Source organism: Nomascus leucogenys, chromosome 1a (assembly GCF_006542625.1).
Source record: "Nomascus leucogenys isolate Asia chromosome 1a, Asia_NLE_v1, whole genome shotgun sequence".
Taxonomy (NCBI): Eukaryota; Metazoa; Chordata; class Mammalia; order Primates; family Hylobatidae; genus Nomascus; species Nomascus leucogenys.
The window spans coordinates 68,266,115-68,277,191 of NC_044381.1; the positions used below are offsets into that span (position 1 = coordinate 68,266,115).

Below are 11,077 nucleotides of genomic sequence, written 5' to 3' on the forward strand. Positions count from 1 at the left end.
GCCTTTTTGGTAGAAAAACCTGGCATGCATCACCTTACCCTAGTCATCAAAGTTAATATCACCTAATATTGTGTATCCCTTGATATGGGACACTGAGAAGGGCACAATATCTCCTCTATGTTATTCTTGCAAAAAAGTATAATTAAGAGAAATTATCAGATCAAAATCTAGGGAGATTTTTCAGAATAACTGGCTAGTAGGCTTCAAAAGTGTCACCGTTGTGGGAGACAAAAAAAGACTAAGGTGCTGTCACAAATTAGAGAACACTTAGGACACATGACAACCGAATACAACGTAGAATCCTGGATCGTACCAGTAAAAAGACATTAGTGGAAAAACTGGCAAAATTATTTCAATGGGGTCTGCGGATTAGTTAGTGGTATTGTATCAATGTTAATTTCCTGGTTTTGATCATCTTGCTAAGACTATATAAGATGTGGTCAAGAAAACTGGGTAAAGAATATCAGGGATCTCTGAACTTTGCAGTTTTTCTCTAAGTCCAAAATTATTTCAAAATTTAAAAATTAGGCTGGGCATAGTGGCTCATGCCTATAATCCTAGCACTTTGGAAGGCTGATGTGGGAGGATCACTTGAGCCCAAGAATTCGAGACCAGCCTGGGCAACATGGCAAAACCCTATCTCTATTAAAAAAAAAAAAAAAAGAAACAAAGTGTAAACATTAAAAAGAAATAACTGGTAAAGAGGAACAAAGGGAAGTACAAGTAAACATTTGCTTTTTATTAGAAACCTTAAGAGTCCAAGTCTTGAATTTTTACTACTGAAAACAGTACAAACTACAGATGATCATGGTTACTTGAACTTAAATCATATTCAAAACTATTACTAAATAGTGCTAACTAGAACCTGGGAAGGGTAGAGAGAAGGGGAGAAAAGGAAAGGTTTTTTTAACCAATACGAAATTATAGCTAGATAAGAGGAGTAAGTTCTTGTGTTCTATAGCACTGTGGGGTGACTATAGTTATTAAGTATTTGATATTTTAAAATGGCTACAAGAGAGAATTTTGAATGTTCTCAACACAATAAATGTTTGAGGTGACACTAATTACCTTGATTTGATCATTATGCATTGTATACAGGTATTGAAATATCACACTGTACTCCATAAATATGTACAATTATTAAGTGTCAACTAAAAAAATTATTCATATTAAGAAAATGCTCTTAAAAAATGACCCTGAGTTTTTTGCCTGCTTCCTGATGAGTGAGGAGACCTGTGATCTGGTTCTTGGACTTCCTTAGCCACATGGCCCCCAAACACCTGTCTCCACTCCCACCTCAAATGAAGAAACCAAGACCACCTCCTGTCCTGAGACCAGAGGAGACATTGACCTCTGCAGGCTTACTGAAGAAGGGAGAAGAAGAAGAGCAAGAAGCAATTGAACACATTGATAAAGTACAAAATGAAATAGACAGACTTAATGAACAAGCCAGTGAGGAGATTTTGAAAGTAGAACAGAAATACAACAAACTCCGTAAATAATTTTCTCAGAAGAGGTCAGAATTGATTGCCAAAATCCCAGATTTTTGGGTAACGACATTTGTCAACCATCCAAAAGTGTCTGCACTGCTTGGGGTGGAGGATGAAGAGGCAGTGCATTATTTGACCAAAGTCGAAGTGATGGAATTTGATGACATTAAATCAAATTTCTGAATAGATTTTTATTTTGATGAAAATCCTTACTTTGGAAATAAAATTCTCTCCAAAGAATTTCATCTGAATGAGAGAGATGATCCATCTTCAAAGTCCACTGAAATCAAATGGAAATCTGGAAAGGATTTAACAAAACATTCAAGTTAAACACAGAATAAAGCCAGCAGGAAGAAGCAGCATGTGGAACTAGAGAGCTTTTTTACCTGGTTTACTGACCATTCTGATGTAGGGGCTAATGAGTTAGGAGAGGTCATCAAAGATGATATTTGGCCAAACCTATTACAGTACTACTTGGTTTCCAATATGGATGATGAAGGAGAAGGAGAAGATGTTGATGAAGATGAAGAAGGAGAAAGAGAAGATGATGATGAAGAAGAGGAGGAAGGATTAGAAGGTATTGATGAAGGGGATGAGGATGAAGGTGAAGAAGATGAAGATGATGAAGGGGAGGGAGAAGAGGATGAAGGAGAAGATGACTAATAGAACACTGATGGATTCCAACTTTCTTTTTTTAATTATTATACTTTAAGTTCTAGGGTATATGTGCACAATGTGCAGGTTTGTTACATAGGTATACATGTGCCATGTTGGTTTGCTGCGCCCATCCACTCATCATTTACATTAGGTATTTCTCCTAATGCTATCCCTCCCCCAGCCCCCCACCCCCCGACAGGCCCCGGTGTATGATGTTCCCTGCCCTGTGTCCATGTGTTCTCATTGTTCAATTCCCACCTATGAGTGAGAACATGCGGTGTTTGGTTATCTGTCTTTGTGATAGTTTGCTGAGAATGATGGTTTCCAGCTTCATCCATGTCTCTGCAAAGACTCTGTCTCCTTTTGAGATGGAGTCTCTCTCTGTCGCCCAGGCTGGAGTGCAGTGGCGCGATCTTGGCTCACTGCAACCTCCGCCTCCGGGGTTCAAGTGATTCTTCTGCCTCAGCCTCCCGAGTAGCTGGGACTACAGGCGAGCGCCACCACACCTGGCTAATTTTTTGTATTTTTAGTAGAGATGGGGTTTCACCGTGTTAGCCAGGATGGTCTCAATCTCCTGAGCTTGTGATCCGCCTGCCCTGGCCTCTCAAAGTGCTAGGATTACAGGCATGAGCCACCATGCCTGGCCCCAACTTTCTTTTTAAAAAAATTATCTCCAATCCCTGGGAGCAAGTTGCAGTCTACCTTTTTCCCTTTTTTTCCTGTTATGCTCAGTCACCCTGTTCTTAAGGTCTCTTTTCTCTACACCATGGTTCTCAACTTATTTTGGGAGAAATACCTTGAGCAGAATACAATGGAAAAAGTGTCTCTACCCCTTTCTGTTCAAAATTCATTTTTATCCTTTCCTGTCTGAACAAAAACTGTACAGAATCAACACCACCGAGCCCTGTGGGAAAAAAGAAAAACCTGTTCCCTTTGCTCTGCTGGAAGCTGGAAGTTGCGAGGCCTCTCTGTGTAGCAGTGCACAGAATTCTAGCTTCTTTTCTCCTTTCTCTGTACATTGGGCTCAGAGAGTACACCATGTCTCTATGTGAATATGCACAGTTAGCATTTCCCAACATGCATCTGTCTACTTTCTCTTGTTTAAAAAAAGACGAAAAAACTTTTAAAAATGGAGGTATAGAAGGTGCAAAGGGTGGGTTGGAGATGTTTGGGTGGGTTAAGTGGGCATTTTGACAGCATAGCTTCTCCTTTGGCATGTTCAATCGTGATATTTGACAGACATCCTTACGTTTAAGATGACACTTTTAAAATAAATTCTCTCCTAATGATGACTTGAGCCCTGCCACTCAATGGGAGAATCAGCAGAACCTGTAGGATCTTATTTGGAATTGACATTCTCTATTGCAATTTTGTTCCTGTTTATTTTTAAATTTTCTTTTTGTTTCACTGGAAAGGAAAGATGATGCTCAGTTTTAAAGGTTAAAAGTGTATAAGTTGCTTTGTTACAATAAAACTAAATGTGTACACAAAGGATTTGATGCTTTTCTCTCAGCATAGATATACTTACTATGACCTTCCAGGTCTGACTTGTATAACATCACTGTCAAACTTTGTCACCCTAACTTCATATTTTTTGATACACACTTTACAGGAAAACCTCAGGGCCATGTAGATTTAGTAACGGGATTTGAATCAATCTATTAATATCTCCCTAGCTGGGAAACATGGGTACAATTCGCCATTGGTTTCTGATAATATTCACATCATTTGGGATACCAGAGTGCTCAATACTCAGTTCTCAGAACGTTGTGCCCTTGATTTTTAATCTCCAGGTGGCAGTTTTTAAAATTCGCCTTTTACCAGGATATAAAGTAATAGTGCCTGCCACCACCATCAAATAGACCTGGTGCTTTAATGCCAAGTTATATATGGGACAGTTGCTGGCATGTCTTTATTGGCTATGTAAAATGTGGCCAAGAAGATGGGCTCTCAGAATAAGAAGTCTGTGTTAATTAGGAGTAGCTGTCCCAGCTCTCTGGTATAAAGTTGTCAAATATGACTATATAAATCTGGGTGGGGCAATAGACTCAGCTCTGTCTGCTCAATTCCATTTTGCAGAGAAGAATTGTAATGCGTAAGCTTTTTAGTGTTGTTAAAGTATAATAGCTGAAATTAAGTGCCACTTTTTCAGAGGAGAATTAATGGACAATCTGGTGAAATTCAAAGCCTTTTGATGTATAAAACTTGATAAATGGAACTATCCCACCAACAGGCAAAAGTGTAACAACCTATCTAGATGGATAGCACATAATTTCTGTACAGGTCTCTGTTTAGCAAATACAACACTGTATAGGGATCAGGAATCTTGCTCCAATAAAAGAACATAAAGTGTTTTTTTTGGAAAGAATGACTCTAAGAGACTGGCTCATTTTTCCTCACCTGGTGAAGCACAGCTAGAAATAAGAGATAAGCCAAAGAGACATTTTACGCATACATCTCAAACTCTATGCACGCAAGGCTCTTTGCTTTATTCCAAGGAGGTACGTCACAGTCTTTATTCAGAGCCTTTTCTTTCTTAATTCTTGTAAAACTCTGTCAAGGTTGGCTTTGGGTTTTTAGTTCAGAAGAGAGTAATACGGCATCGGACTATTATGAAGGCAGGTCCACAGTAAGTGACCCACTAATGTGTTCACCAGGTCACATGGTTTTGTAAACTTTCCAAAGGTAAGATATCTTAACCACAATTTGTTCAGACTGCCTGCTGCCACTCTGACTTGCCCTCCAGCACACATCACCTCATGTCAGATGGCATTGAAGAGGCTGTAGGCGTTTTTTGAGCTCTAGCTAAGTAGAAGTCAATTAGGGTTTGTTGGAATATATATGTATATTTTAGAGTTATTTCTGTGTATTATTAAATTATTGCTAGCGTAACCAGAGTAGGAATGTCTTCCAGGAATATGCCCACTGTCCAATTTGGTATCTAATTTTGTATTTGTAATTTTGTATCTTTTTTTTTTTAAGAGTCCCTCCTCCCAACAACCAACAATTGTCTGAGCTTCAGTTCCCTAAAATTTCGGATCCACCCGTGGCATTATGCTAATGTTTGAAGGAACAGCCAGTTGGAAATGTTAAAACAAGGAATTAAGCAGGAAAACAAACCCTTGTTAATTAGTGTAAACAAAAGATAAGAAAGCACAGTGCCCTTGATCTATTTAGCATGTGGATAAAGAGCTAACAAACTTTAGCAGATCCTGAGGCCATCACTGTGGTTAAAGCATGTGTGATAATTGATGTTAGTAGTAATGACCTTGAGTCATGAAGGAAAGCTTAAGCTGTTGAATATACTCGTTAAAAATACAGAGAAATATATAATTCACCTTAGGAATATTTTCTACAAATGTTTAAAATAGAAATGTTGGTGCTTACACATTCAAATTTTCAATGATCCAGAAACTTACCCAAGAACAATTAATTATCCAAGGGTTTAGCTGTCCTGGGTTTTATTCTGGTTTGGTTACGTAAAGCTGGAATGGTGGGTTATGATCTTTATTCCAAAAATCAGAGTAGTGTGCTGGACCAATCAGTTGAATCCAACTTCCCTTGTCCTAACTGCACACGTTTAGCACATTTCTCAAAGAATCGTCACCAGTGAGGTAGGCCACTCTTAGAAAGTGCTGGAGAACTGAGAATTTTGCTAAAGGTGTTTGTGAAGGCAGAATAGTGTCAAGGCTGGGCTATAGGCCATAGAGCCAAGCAAATGTACTTATACTTGCTTAAAGAGAGAGAGAGAGGGGGAGAGAGAGAGAGAAGCTATAGTTGCCAACATTTATTGAATACTTACAATGTGTCAAGCACTGTGCAAAATATTGCTTCATATAAATCATGTGTCTGAATTAATCAGCCTAACGACTCAATCAAGAAGCTATTTATTAGTCCCATTCTTCAGAGGAAGACATTAAGGCTAAGAAAAGTTAAGAAATTTGTCCAAGATCCGAGAGCTTCCTAACCCTGGCACTATTAAGATTTGGGGCTGTATAATCCAAGGGAAAGTTCCGCAACTTTCAGATGTTTAGAACATCTTTGGCCTCTATGCCTTTACCCACTTGATACCTGTTGTGGCAAATAAAAATATCTTCAGATATTGCCAAATGCCTCCTCGGGATGTGGAATCATCTTTGGTTGAGAACTATGTTTACCAGCAGGCGTGGAGTCACTGCTACAAACCCAACCTCCACTGGTGCTCCTTCTGCAGCCGGAGGGCCGGACCTCCTCTCTGTTATGTGGACACATTGTATACTAAGCATCAGGCAGCCTTACCAAATGCTCCACAACCTGGAACTGGACACAGGGAGGCTTTCAGGCCCTGCCCACATTTCCAGGCCCTGAGACTTCCATCAAGCAATTGCTGGGCCACCCCTTTTGGAGAACTCCATATCCTACCAGAAATCTATAGAGGCTTGTGGTTATTCTTATGCCTTCCCTCACTTTCACTCTGCTTAGCATCCAATCCTCAGAAACTGAGGTTGAGAGTTGTGGCTGTATCCTACTTTCACTAAAGAAGGTGGGATGGTAAATTTTTTAATTTTCCATTCTTTTCAACTTTTATATGCCTTTTGGGAAGGGAATTGAACCAAAATACTTCTATTCTGTGATCCTTACCAGGAGCCTTGGTCCAATTTTTGTTCCTGTGTCTCAAATCTGTGAGAGAGAGGGAGAGACAGATGGACAGAGAGAATACAGGTGTCTAAATGTAAACCCATGCATGCAGAGTTTTAACATTAGCTACGCTTCTTCCTAAATTGACATTGGGCTGAATCTCCAAGAAGGTACATAGAGGTCTTCTTAGAACTATAGAATTTCAGAAAAACATTTAAAAAATCTTGTTGTGGGAATAATATAATGATGCAAAATTCCTTTGAAAATTACCGTAAATATGCAGCGACATTAAATATGCTTGAAAATTATATACTACTTAATGACATAATTAATCTTTTATATCTGTTAACTGAGATGAATACAAAAATATGCTGTCTTCTTTATTCAAACACCTGAAAAGTCAAGGTTCTTGACAAGCCTTGCAGGCTTGTTATCATCTGTGTGTGTGCTCAAAACTTCCTACCATCAGACAGCCCAGGAGAGTGCCAGCAGCTGCAGTGTAAGGACTGTTTTTATTTAGCTTATTCTGTGAAGCACATTAAATGTTTCTCATATATTTAGAAATCTTGAAAGCATTTGTGGATGACGGTGACTTTAACAATTCTGAGGGTAGAAAGTGCTCAGTGGTTCTGAGTGCTGGGGGATTCGATCTAGGTGAGGGATCCCTTCTCCCCTCCTCCACTCTCTCTTGTCTTTTCTTTTCCTCCCTCATCTTCCCTCCTCCTTTCACTTTCTCTTCTCTCCTTTCCTTTCTCTTCTCTCATTCTCTTTCTCTCTCTTCCTCTCACATATACATGTGTACTCCTACCCCTCTTTTTTCAAAGCTCTTTTTTCAAAGGTTTTAAATTCCCAATGGTTTAGTAATTGCCCAATGATAGTGCTAATTAAATTAGACCTCCAGAGGGAAGGCTACTCTTGAGTCTAAATGGCCTTGTGAGTTTTCCTATCTCTAATTTTATTCTAGCAAACTTCTAGAAAGCCTCTGCCTTGCTTGTCTTTAGTTTTACTATCTTCTGCTTATTAAGTATTTATCTCTTACCCTCCTCCCCACATATTATAACCTCCTCAGGGCAGAAACTATGCCTTTTAAATGGATGCTATTCCAGTGACTACTCAGGAAATGTTTGTTGACATATTGGACATTTTGACTCTCCCAGGTCTATGGCTGCTAATGAGACATTGCTGGTCACTTCTTCCTCCTCTTGGGCAGCCCCCTTTAGGGTAACTATATGCCAGACTTGTTTAGTATAACCATTTTGGTATAAAACATGTTGAAGCTTTATGTTCCATTCCATCTCAGAAGAACAGCAAGAAAACCAACAGAGTGACCTATCGTTTTCTCAAAAAACCATGGAGTACAAAATAGCAGAAATCACCAGTGCCTGGCCTTATGCCTGGATGCTTTCTGAGCTTGGATTCCTGGTGCAGAAATCACTGCATGACTCTGGCTTCCCCATACTTGAGGTTGTGGAGGCACCAGGATGGGGAAAAACCCTGTAGGATTTTAATCTTATGTGCATCATCCATAGGCTTCTCCCCCTTCTTGCCACTACTGGCTCAGGACACACACGTAGTTCTATGAAATAAAACATATTTGTTCCCTATCTTTCAGTCTTTTCCAATGTAATGTATCAAAGACATTCAAAAGTTTGAGCAAAGGCTGTTCTTTCTCTGACTTTGTTTCATCACAGGCAAGTCTGCTAAGGAAAACAGCACATGCTAGCCAGAAGAACTTGAAAAAGTCCAAGATGTATAGATTTCTCATTTCTGTCCCCAAAATCTTTCTATTTATATTCTCTGAGTGTCAAAATGGATATGACTCAGCTGTGATACACCAAAAGATGAGGCAGCATGTTAATTCAACCCCCACTCTCTCTCTCAGCATATGGCAAGGTTTATGGCTGCCAAAAAATGCACAGACTCTTGCCCCCAAATACGAATGAACCAAAAACCCTGTGCTTTATGAAACCAAAGGCTGCATCTCCACCAGCTTGCACTGGATATGCAGAGTTTCTGGGCCTGACCAGGCTGAAGGTACAAATGATGCACAGGATGAGGAGTTGGTCTTTCCCATGTGGGGTTTGTGCCATACTCTTCTCTCCGAAAGCCTGCCTCGCTGCAGCCTCCATCCCCATCTTCCAAGAGAAATCATACAAAAGTTCTCTCTCCCCAAGTCCTTCTGAAGTAGTCTCTCCTTTAAAAAACAACCAGGATATTGTTTCCTGAGCATTTGCCAGGAATGCCAGAACAAGTCTTAGCTCCACCAATAGAGAAATAACAAACAGGATTCCTTTTCAGAAAACATTGCATGTATACATGCATATTTGGGGTAAAGGTAGGGAGAATGAATTATCCCTTTCAAGCAAGTTGTGAGTTTTTTTTTTTTCTCTCGTTGTCCAGGCTGGAGTGCAGTGGTGCAATCTTGACTCACTGCAACCTCCACCTCCCAGGTTCAAGCGATTCTTCCACCACAGCCTCCCAAGTAGCTGGGATTACAGGCAGCTGCCACCAAGCCTGGCTAATTTTATATTTTTAGCTGAGACAGGGTTTTGCCATGTTGACCAGGCTGGTCTTGAACTCCTGACTTTAGGTGATCCACCTGCCTTGGCCTCCCAAAGTGCTGGGATTACAGGCGTGAGCCACCACGCCCAGCAGTGGGTTTTTATCTAACAGAGTAAGTTTTTCCTGGTGAGTGCTGGCCACACTGGCAAGAGGCTTAATGGTAATTTTGTTGCCATCAGACACTGAGATTAGTTCCTGAGCTTTGTCTCTTGAGGACTACCTGGGGCTGGGAGGTGAAGATGGGAACTGGCATGTGGTTGCACTGAGAGTTGTTTGTACAGGGTTGCCATGATATGAAACTGGGATTACACTGCAATTCAGTTTTTTCTCTCCTGTTTTCCCTGGACAGTCTGTAACAAATCCATTGTTAGCAATATGTGTGTTCAGTCGTTTAGTAAAATTCCAGCCTATTCTTGTGGTGCTGATGAAAACTGAGAGAGAGCAAGGGAATTTGGACTCCTGACTCATCTCTGTTAAGCACTTTGAAGGCTCTGTCTGCCTTGAATGGTGATGGCAGGTGAGGTCGAGAGCCAGCTTCTTCTTGGCTCTGGCAAGAAGTCACAGAGCCCTATACCCTTAGAGTTTTATTCTTCAGATGTCTAAATTGTTTCTCTAAATTGCTTTAGCAAAAAACCCTGTGCAACTGATGGGGGCGGAGGCATCTGTGTGTTTGAGAGCTCCTTGTTGTCGATGTTGGTGTCTAGATAACCCACAACCCAGTCCATTCCCATCTGGCCCGAGATGAAGCAGCTCCTCAGAGCTGTTCCTTTTAAGTTCTTCCCCCACCTCCTACCTAATGCACTGTACTTGAAAACTTATTCAATGATATAATACTATAATCATCATTGAAATGCCTCAGGAGCCTGGAAATGGCTCAACTTTGATCAACTATTAATTTTTTTATTTGTTCAATGGACCCAGGAAGAAAGAGAGGGTCTGCCATCCAGTTGACCACCAAAACCTCAGTGAATCTTGGCACAGATTTGCTCCCTGCCAAGAGAAGCTGGACTATTGCCTGAAGCAGCAAGAGATGAATGGTTCCTTCTGTAGGTCCTGGCATGAAAACATCTCATTGTTCTATCCTGGTCTGTAGGGGCTGCGACTGGGCCCCCCTCAGAGACCTCAAGCACACCAGCCTCCAGGAAAGTCGCCTGCCAGCTTCCATTCCTCCCTGTTTCCTGATGTCATCAAAGCCAGTGGTTGGGTCTGGGTTGAGGAGTCTCGATTTTGTCCTCTTTTGTGACCTCAAAAATAAGTCTCCATTTTTCCTAGTCCATGAGAAGAATAGTGGAAGAAAAATCCCTGAAACAGAAGTGCAATTTTTTTTTTTACAAACAGTCAAATCTCCATGATCATAAAGTTATACAATGTTAAATCTAGATGATCAAGTAGCCAAACCTCCTGGCTTTGCAGTTGAGGAAACTGAGGTCCAAAAGGATTAGGAGACATGCTTAAAGATTTGATACCTGCTAACACCTCATCAGAGACACCTTACAATATCAAATGTAATAGGGGAAAAGTGAGAAAAGAATACCTTCCTAAGTGACATCATCTCCCCAAGTGCTACTCATCTTTGTGCCCTCAGCAGTTAGCACAGAGGATGCTCTGTAAATGCTTTCAATGAGTATGAAAAAGTGAGGACCTAGCACAAGATTGTCTTATGTTGTAATTTTGCATTTATCCATAATTAGCTCAATAAATATGTGTTAAATTATTATGACAGCTAATGCTTCTTGCATGTACTACATAGC

At 40.4% G+C, this 11,077-nt stretch overlaps 1 pseudogene; it reads left to right on the forward strand.

The window, feature by feature from the left end:
• The first annotated feature begins 1,241 nt into the window (after positions 1–1,241).
• Positions 1,242–2,153, forward strand: LOC100607482 (annotated as a pseudogene).
• The last annotated feature ends 8,924 nt before the right edge of the window (positions 2,154–11,077 follow it).